The 9,856-nt window shown below is 46.8% G+C and overlaps 2 protein-coding genes and 1 long non-coding RNA gene across 3 annotated transcripts in view; 1 reads left to right on the top strand and 2 right to left on the bottom strand.

Moving 5' to 3' along the window:
* Positions 1 to 9,856, bottom strand: part of Tmem108 (transmembrane protein 108) — a 155,446-nt gene that overhangs the window by 18,984 nt on the left and 126,606 nt on the right. The gene's annotated exons all lie outside the window — the stretch shown is intronic.
* Bfsp2 (beaded filament structural protein 2) overlaps positions 1 to 9,856 on the bottom strand; it is a 243,508-nt gene that overhangs the window by 107,049 nt on the left and 126,603 nt on the right. The gene's annotated exons all lie outside the window — the stretch shown is intronic.
* LOC141418583 (uncharacterized) overlaps positions 1 to 9,856 on the top strand; it is a 38,030-nt gene that overhangs the window by 24,430 nt on the left and 3,744 nt on the right. The gene's annotated exons all lie outside the window — the stretch shown is intronic.

The following is a 9,856-nucleotide window of genomic DNA, read 5'->3' as shown; positions in this document are numbered from 1 at the left end:
CTCCACCAAAAGGTGGGGTCAATTTCCCTTCCCTTTCAGCCAAGATAGGCCTCTGTGACCTCCCTGAACAGAATGAGGCACAGGTGACACCGAGGCCAGGGCAGAAAAGGCCACGAAGCTTCTGCATTTCTCTTGGGCGGTTTTAGTCCTTATGTAAAAAATGTAGCTTTCTGGAGGTAGACATATAGAGAGACCAAGTGTGGTATAAGAGGAACACCTGAGAAACTCTTACTGCCCCAGCCCCAGCCAGGCACTGAACATGACAGGGAGGAAGCCTTCAAGATGGCTCTAGCCTGTGACACTACTGGATTTGCTATCACACAAGAGACCTCAATGAGCACTGTCTAGCTGAGTCCCATCAACCTAAGATTCACAAATAAAATAAGTGATTTTGTTGCTGCTTTCACCCTCTTTTGGGTATTTTATATTTTTGAGACAGGATCTCACAGTCCTCCTGCCTCCACCTCCCCAGTGCTGGGATTGCTGGTTTGTGTCACCACTCCCGGTGGGTGTTTTTGTTTTTGTAAACTGGAAACTACTTGGCGCAGTGGTTTGAATATGTCCCCCTGATGATCATGAGTTGTTAAACTGACCCCCAATGAGGCAGTGTTGGGAGGTATTTGGGTCCCAGGAGCACCGCCCATGTGAATGGATGAGTGCTGTTTTTGAGGGAGGGCTCCTCATAAAAGGACAAGTTGGGTGCTTTCTCCCTCTCTCACCCTTCTGCCATGGCATGACACCCTCATATGCCAGTCCTGGCTCTCGGACCCCCGAGCCTCCAGACCTCTGAGGAAATTATAAATGGACAAGTCTATGGTATTCTTTTAGGGCAGGACAAAATGGTCTAAGACACTTGGAAATTGAGCTTCCACCTCTGATATTTCAACAACAAAAAGAAGTGGGCCTACAGTGTGCCAAGTCTGGCCATCAGAAAGGTTTCTAGGGCAATAACACAGTCTTTCCTGGAATGAGCTTCCTAATTTCAAGGTTATCCTCTTTTAACTGGAATCTAATGAAATGACCTTAGTATGTAATTCCTTCAACTTATAGACGAGAAGGCAGAGGCCCAGGAAAGTGAGATGACCTACCCTGGCCACACAGCTACACAGGGTTAGGGCTGGGGAGGGACCTAGGCCCACTCACTGCCTGCCAATTGCACTGCTTTTCCAAACTAGCAGTGATCTGTTTACACTCACTGGGGTTCCAGTATTCTTGTGGGCTCCGTGAACTCCAGCAATTCCTTATATTTTAAAGATTAAATATAAACCCCTAGTTCCTTGGAGCATGGTTTTACTTAGAAATAAATCTGCATCAATGACTTCAGGATGAGCTGGGTGACTGCTCCTGAGAGGCAATTCATGCCTGTGACCTTGGCTTTCTTATGAAACCAAGGAGTTTTCAGTGCAAGTCTTTGCTGCTTCCTTCTCTCCAGGCAGCCTCATTTCAAAGGTTCTTCCCATCAAGTTCCTTCCTCCAATCACAGGACTGAAGGGCAGAAGGCTCTGTCTGTACTTGAGCTAACTGGCCATCAAGTGCTGGGTCCCGGCAATGCCTGGAGGCCACAGGGTCAACAGCTGGGCTGAAGAGCTCCTTGACTTCACTGTGAATTGCTTCCTAGAACACAGTCTCTAGAACACACGTAAGCAAGACAGCCATATGACATAGGCCTGTGTGCATCAGACGCTCCTGTGGCCCCTGGCCAGCACGAATTTATCTCATGGGGCAGCTCCTGGAGGCTGATCGATCACAACTTTCTAAAAAGAAAAGTCCACACTCATGTGGACGTGGACTCACCATGCATGGCATACTCTTGCTTTCACTCTCCCTCGGAAGCGCTCTCTCTCTCTCTCTCTCTCTCACACACACACACACACACACACACAGACACAGACACATACACACACTCACACCATAGCTCCATAGCTCCTTTCCTGGGAGCAAGAAACAGGTAAGCATGCCTGAGTCTCTGCATCACCTCCAAGCTAACACATAGTTAAGTCGTTTGTCAAAAGGGCCACCATATAACATGACTGGATTAGGTTTTTTTCCGGTGGTACTGGAGTTTGAACTCAGTATAAGAATAAGTACCTTATTCTTGCTAGGCAGGTAGGTGCTCTACCATTGGAGCCATGCCCCGGTCCTTTTTATTGCTGTTGTTAGTTTTCAGAGAAAGTCTCCAGTTTTATTCCCTAGGACTGGCCTCAGACAACAATCCTCCAACCTATACCTCCCGAGTAGCTGGGATTTCAGATCTGCACCACCATGTCCAGCTTGCTTGTTGACGTGGGATCTCACTAACTTTTTGCCTGGGCTGGTCTGGAACCATGCCCCTCCTGATTGCCTTCCAAGTACCTGGGATTGTAGATGTGCTCGGCTGCATTACCAAGATTTAAACCCAGGCTTCCCTGATCCTGACTGCCCAAGAGATCCTGGAGACAGAAATTTTTGATCCAGGAAAATGTCCTACATGAGCAGAAGAATGATAAAGACGGTAACATTAATATTGTTGATTCTAACTACTATTATTTATGCTTTGGATTTGAACTCAGGGCCTTGCACTTGCTAGGCAGGCACTTTACCACTCGAGCCATATCTCCAGCCCACAACTATTATTACTGATGACCATAATCTAAAAACATCTTCCCCCAAATGCAGCAACACCGGTTGGGAGGAGGCAATGAGCTGCCTTTTATCTTCGACTTTCACTTTTTGGCCTCAGTCACTTGATTCATCTTGGGACAAACAGTTTCCATGCAGACTTTTCTCAGGTTTCCTGGGTCTTGCAGACCTTGCTAGGAGCCTCTCCTGTGTGCTTGAAACCTCTAAAGCGCACCTCTGTTCCAGCCTGCATCTCCCAGGATAGAAATGACCAGGATCTGGTCTGTCTCCCCGTGTGAACTCCATCTAAACTGCCAGTGTGCTGGGACTGTGGCAAGTTCAATGTTATATTCCATGTCTAATCCAGCACCCAAACTACAACAAATACTTGTAGAAGAATAAGAAACCATCTTAAGACACTCACTAGACTGCTGTGGTAGCTTAAAGTTTCCAGAAACAACCACCACAGTACATGGATACCTGCTCATTCTTCCTAAATGTGACTTTGGCACTCCCATTGAGAGGTGAGGTCTGTGTACCTGCCCTTGGATCTGGCTGGGCCTGGGACTATGGCTGAAGAGATGTTACCTGACTTCTGAGGCTAGGCCACAAAGGTGGTACAGCCCTTTTCCTGGTTCTCTTGGGGTGCTTTATCTTGAAAGCCCTCCATGCTGTGAGGAAGCCTAAGCTGCCCAGGGAAGGGTTCATATAGAGGGAAACTGAGGCAGACTCCAGGCCTTCAGCCCAGCTCAACCTCAAGATGCTGGCCACATGGGTCGGCCATCTTGGAGGAGATCTCCCAACTTCGGTCAAGATACTAGAGCCTGGGGATAGGAGGAGCAGAGATAAGGGACCCTCTGCCCAAACTGAAGAGTTTTAAGCAAAATGAGTATCACTAGTTTAAGCTACCAAGTTTTGGGGTGGTTTGTTAGGTAACTGGAATACCAAGCCATGTACAAGAGGAATCAAAGCTCGGTCAGCAAGGACTGAATTTGAACTTCAGGGGACTTTCAGCACTGGAGCACCACAGGCTGGATTTGACGTGGGTTTGCTATCTGCCCCACTTCCTGCACAGACTTGGGGGGAAGGGAAACATTTTAACTCGGGGCTCTTTCCACAGCACTGTGATTTCTTTGCTATATGGCTATGGGTTTCCCCAAAGGAAGAAAGGAACAAATGCACACTGGGAATATCACAGAGGTCCTGGCACATGGCAGGCCACATGGAATTAAGCTGGAGGCTGTCGTAGTATATGGTGCTGACAGAGTGAAGGCACAACCACTTCCTTTTAGGAGCTGCTCTTCTAGAAGGCAGGAAGTGGGCTGTGATGGGAGCACAGCAAGACACTTTCTCAGAAAGTTCCCAGACAAGCAACAGTGAGAAGGATGGGAAGGTCAACTCAGCCTCTAACAAAATAACAGGGTCCTCAATATTCAGGGACCAGCACACTGACATCAGAGGGAGGAAGTTAAGTGCTCCAGTCCAGACCTCAACTAAAAGGAAGAGGCTCCTAAAAATGTTGCGGGGGCTGGGGGTTGGGGGGGGATAGGGAAAGGGGAGTTAGGCACAGGGCATGGAGTCTGAGACTCAGCATGGTGACTGCAGTTAGTAATAATGTATTTGCATATTTTCAAATAGCTAAAAGAGAGAATTTTAAGCTGGGCGTGGGGTGTCAAACACTTGAGAGGCTCAAGCAAGAGGATTGAGAGTTGAGGACAGCCTGGGCTACATAGCGAGGCACTGTCTCCAAAATTAAAATAAAATAAAATAATGAGAGAGGATTTGAAATGTTCTCACTATAAAGAAATTGTTAATATTTGAGGTGATAAATATGCTAATCAGCCTGATTTGATTATGACATGTGTATGTATGTCAAAACATCACCCTGTACTCCATAAATACAATTACTACTTGTCAATCAAAGCTGAAATAAAACATTATAGAAAACGTTCCATGGTTTACAGTAGGGAACTTGACAAACACTGCCTCATCGGGTGATCAAGGTCAATGTCAACTGTGATGACATATACTGTTGGCAGTATACACATTTGATATGAAAAATGGTATCCCTTTGTGGTTTTCCTCCCTGTCTATAACCCCAGTATAGTCCTAAGAAAAACATCAGAAATATCCTAAATTGGGGGACACTCTACAAAAATCCTAAACTAGGCCACTCTGAGCAGTGACCCTCAAAACTGTCAAGGTCATCACAAATGAGGGAAGTGAGAGAAACTATCATGGCCAAGCAAGTACTGAGAGTCACGATAACTGAACGTGACAGGGACCCTGGATGGGACCCTGGAATGGAAAAAGGACATTAGGCAAAACCAAGGGACATCTGAATAAAGGGTGGATTTCCATTAATAACAATGCACCACACTGGCTCATTAATTGTGACAAACATGCGACAGTACATAAGATGTTAGTAACAGAGGAAACGGGGTGAGGGGGGAATAAGGTGCTCAGGAATGTCTGCACTGTCTCTGCGACTCTCCTGTGCATTTAAAACTATTCTAAAATAAAGAAACTTAAAAAAACGGTGCATGCACCCATGTTTATTGCAGCACTATTCACAATAGCCAAGTTATGGAAACAACCAACATGCCCCACTACTGATGAATGGATCAAGAAAATGTGGTATCTATACACAATGGAATTTTATGCAGCCATGAAGAAGAACGAAATCTTATCATTCGCTGGTAAATGGATGGAACTGGAGAACATCATTCTGAGTGAGGTCAGCCAGGCTCAGAAGATGAAAAATCATATGTTCTCCCTCATATGCGGACTTCAGATCTAGGGCAAATGCAGCAATGTGGTTGGACTTGGATCACAAGACAAGGGGAGAGCACATACGGGAAATATAGGAATAGGTAGAAAACCCAAAACATGAAAGTGTTTGATGTCCTCCGCTCCAGAGGAACTAATACGGAAACCTTAAAACGACAGGTTATCATGAGTAGGGGATCAGGAAACAATGTAAAGATCAGTTAGAGTTGAATCAACATGGGTCATAACACATGGGTACATGAAAGCAATAGTAGGAATCTCTCTGTATAACTATCCTTAACTCAACTAGCAAAAATGCTTTGTCTTCCTTATTATGCTTATGTCTTTTCTTCAACAAAATTAGTGTTAAGGGCAGAGGGAGACCTGCCTGGAACTGAGGGGAGGCGCAGGGGAAAGGTGGGGGAGGAGGGCAGGGTGGAGAAATGATTCAAACAATGTATGCACATGTGAATAAATGAACAACACAACAACAAAAAAAAACGGTGCATGGAGGTCAGACGACAGATGCAGTGAGACCCTATCCCATGGGTTGGTGTCTAGAAGGAGACATAAGTGATGGAGGTTTACAGTCATTCTGGAGTGACATCACAGGCCGCAGATAAGGACAGACAAAATGGCGGGGGACTGAGATCCTTCTTGCCCCAAAGACAGCTTGCAGAAGATCTTTCTTCCCACAGTGGGTAGATTCTGATCTGAGCAATCTACAGTTGTGTTTTAGAGCCTCTTAGAGAAGGGAGGGTACAAATTCCATGGCTTCTGCTACATCTATCTATAGCCCCCATTCTCACCTTTTTGATATTTGCATTCAGAATCAGAATGTGAAGTTTAGAGGTGAAGTGACCAAGGACACACAAGTTTTCACAACACATTTAAATCCCTACTGAGCAGTCAAGGTAATGCCACCCATGTACTGTAAGCCACCGTCGTTTTCCCCACCAAGAAAGCAGGCTGAGTGAAAATCAAAGCTTACTCATCACACAGGGCCTGACTACCCTGTCACTTGAACATGAAAGCCATTCAAGGTATTGGACATGGATACTTCCATCCTCAGAGTTTCTGCCAACATTCATTCCAGCTAGGTGAGGGTGCTTGGTTCATCCCCCAAAACCCAACTTGAACATCTAGACAGAGCCAAAGCTCCTCATCTCCAGAACAGAAATGGCACCTCCCTGCAAAGAGCTCCCAGGGACTCTATTCTCATTCCTACAGGGACCCTCTCCCCACCAAGACTGCAGCAGAGGACATGGTAGGAAGGCCAGGGCCTGGGGTCTGAGGGATTTAGGGTCAATCCTGGCTCTAGGACTCCTAGGCGGAGTACTGCTTTGTTTTTCTCAGCTGTGCGGTAAGGACAATTACACCTAATTGCAGGGTGTCTTCCATGGTGGGAACATGAGACTAAGAAGCATGGAAGGCCCCACATGGCTACTGACATTCCACATGAGGCCCATCTTCTGGGATGTGTTTCTTAAGCTGAGCCATCAAAACTCTAGAACTTCGTTCACCATCTGATTCCTAATTGGAATGAGGATGAGTGAGTACCTGAATAATTCCATACATTTGACTTATTTGCAGTTTGAATGCTCACCAAAAAATTATAAATGTTTATTTCTTTGAGGACAGTATCAACACAAGGAAGCAGTAGATAGTGTCAGACCTGTGATGTGGCAGTTTGGAGTAGGTGTGTGCTTCCATGCATATTTACTTGTTTTTATGTTGCTGGTTTTACTGGGGGGACATTAACCTGTTCAAACAAAAAGCACAAATCCCACAGTAGGACAAAAGCAGGAGAGGGTCGAGCCAGCCCCGGCTTCCTACAAGATCTGCTGGGACACCCTCTTCTGCACCTGCTCTCTCTATGGTTCGTACCAGTTTTGATTACCCAGTTTTGATAAGCAAAGGGTCTGTGTTTCTTTCCAGAGTTCTCAAGGAAGAACTTGAGGGTGAGGGTGTTTGTGAAGGTTTGGACTTTGCAGTGACAAGTCCCAACCCTGGCTTCCTGGTTCATGGCTTAGGCTTTTGCAAGTTACTTTTTTTTTTTTTGGTGGGACTGGGGTTTGAATTCAGAACTTTGTGCTTGCTAGGCAGATGCTCTACCCCTTGAGTCACACCTCCAGCCATACCTCCAGCCCATTTTGCTCTGGCTATTTTGGAGAAAAGGTCTTGCTTTTTGTTTAGGTGGGCCTGGGACCATGGTCCTCCTATTTTAACTTTCCACTGTAGCTGTGATGACAGGTGTGTCACACACGGCAACCAGTTATTGGTTGAGATGGGGTCTCACAAACTTTTTTGCTTGGGCTGGCCTGAACTGTGATCCTCCTGATCTCAGGTCTCCCTAGTAGCTAGGATTACAGGTGTGAGCCACCAGCACCCGGCTTTGAAAGGTTTTGATGAGAGTAGTAGGTGTATGTTGAATAGAGGATTTGCTGTTGGGATCCTCATGACAGGTCTTCTCCCCCACAACCCCGAAAGGAGCAGGGGACAGGCCCATGGTGGTGTCTCCAGACACATGGTTCCCCGAGAGCCTGTAGATTACAGCTTGGGTTCTGGCCCATGGGGCTCCTTGGCAAACACAGCAGGATCTTTGAGACGCTCATGGACACCTGGTAGAGTGACCCGTTGGAAAACACTGAGCATCTGCCTATCCTTGGCTTCCAATTCTCAAAAGTCAAAAGGAGCAGGAAAAGATACAAAATCCTGGCCCAGTCATGCCTGGGAGTCCTGTACCTAAGGGAGAGCACTTTTGACCTATGTTCTCATGGGTGGCTGACAGTCCATCAAGAGAGTCCCCCAAAGAGCTTGCTGGGGAGGGAGGAGGGGTGGTGGCTGGCAAGGACAGTGGCCAAGTGTCCTGGGTGAGGGTTGGGCAGGGCAGGGCAGGGGGCTGCTCTTGAGCTTCTGGGACTCCTTTGAGCACCAGGCAAGGCTGCTTAGTGCTCCTGCTCAGTGCCTCATTGTACTGGCTGCCAGCTTGGTTGGCGCTGCTCTTCTCAGGTGCCAAAGGTTCTCTGCCCACTCCAGTTTGCCTGGAACAAAACAGCTCAGGCATTATAGCCATGTATCTGTGTGAAATCTCTGAATTCCCAATTTCCAGGCAGGTGCCCACACCCCAAGGTATAATTTCTGTTCTGGGCATGAGTTGGATTTCACAACTGAATTCTGATACTCACCCTCCAGACTGTGTACACTTGGGAATTAAAGGTTCCCAGCCCCACTGTCCGCCACCTCCCCACCCTCCAAAACTGATACTAGTGCTGAATTTCTATGTATTGAGCATCAGCTGTGTGCCAGTCACTGTGGTAAATAAATTCATTATATTGTTATCTTATCTAATATTCACAAAATCCTAAGAATCTACATGGCTACAGGAGTACCACCATCCACCTCTTTTTTCCCTTGTGATATGGAGTTTGAACTCAGGGTCATATGCTAGCTAGACAGGAGCTCTACAACTAGAACCACAGCCCAGCTCTTTTATGCTATAGTTATTTCTCAGACATGGTCTTCCATTTTTGCCTGGGGCTGGCCTCAGACCATGATCTTCCTACCTATGCCTTCCAAGGAGCTTGGATCACAGGCATGAACTACTATGCCTGGTTTATTGATTAAGATAGGGCCTCACTAACTTTTTGTACAAGCTGGCTTCAAACTGATCCTCCCAATCTTTGCCTCAATGTGGGAGAGCTCTGGGGGTTGAGGGGTGGTGCATCCCAGCTCCATAGTCCCCCAGGGGTCAGCTGAGGCCTTGGTGAATGGCATTATTGCAGTCCAACTTCTCCCCCTCCCCCCAGTCTCTCAGGTGTGGATTCTGGAATCATTTCCAAAACACTTCCCATATGCAGATTTCTAGGTTGGAGTCAACCTCCCGGGAACCAGGTCTGTGGCAGGGCAGGTATCCAATCCAGTGCTGGTGAGCCTTCCTTCCTGTCCTTCCCTGTCCCTGTCTTACTCTGCCCCATTCCTTCCATCTCACTTAACACCCCTTTAAAGGTTAAGTCCTCTCAGACAGGCTCCTCTGATGTATCCTGGTTCTGGTCACCCTATCCATAAACACCACCTCTGGTAGACAGGACATGAGATGTTTCTTCTTCTCCATGTGTATTTTCTCTCTTTCCATTAGCCTGGATCCTCCTTGTGAATAGATAATTTCAAGTGTAATTTTAAAATATTCCCCCTTACCCAGTCAGACACTTCATCCTGTTGGCTGGGCAAGTGTGATAAATGACCCTTTGCTGCCTCACTTCTCTCTCACTCATTTAAGTCATTTGGCACACATTTGCAGGCTGTCATGTCTGAACTAAGCATTATCTCTATGTAATGGGGACACAGACTTCCCCTCCAGGAAGTCCTGTGCTAATGAGGATGACTCTGATGCCACATAGATGAGGTCTGGACCTTTCTCCCCTCCTTAGAACTCAGTGACCTGGGGCAAATTACTTAAGCTTGCTGTGCCTTAGTTTCCTCAACTGCA

Source organism: Castor canadensis, chromosome 17, assembly GCF_047511655.1.
Source record: "Castor canadensis chromosome 17, mCasCan1.hap1v2, whole genome shotgun sequence".
In the NCBI taxonomy this organism is placed as follows: Eukaryota; Metazoa; Chordata; class Mammalia; order Rodentia; family Castoridae; genus Castor; species Castor canadensis.
Note: the sequence above shows the minus strand (reverse complement) of the source record. Positions and strands in the feature narration are given on the sequence as shown.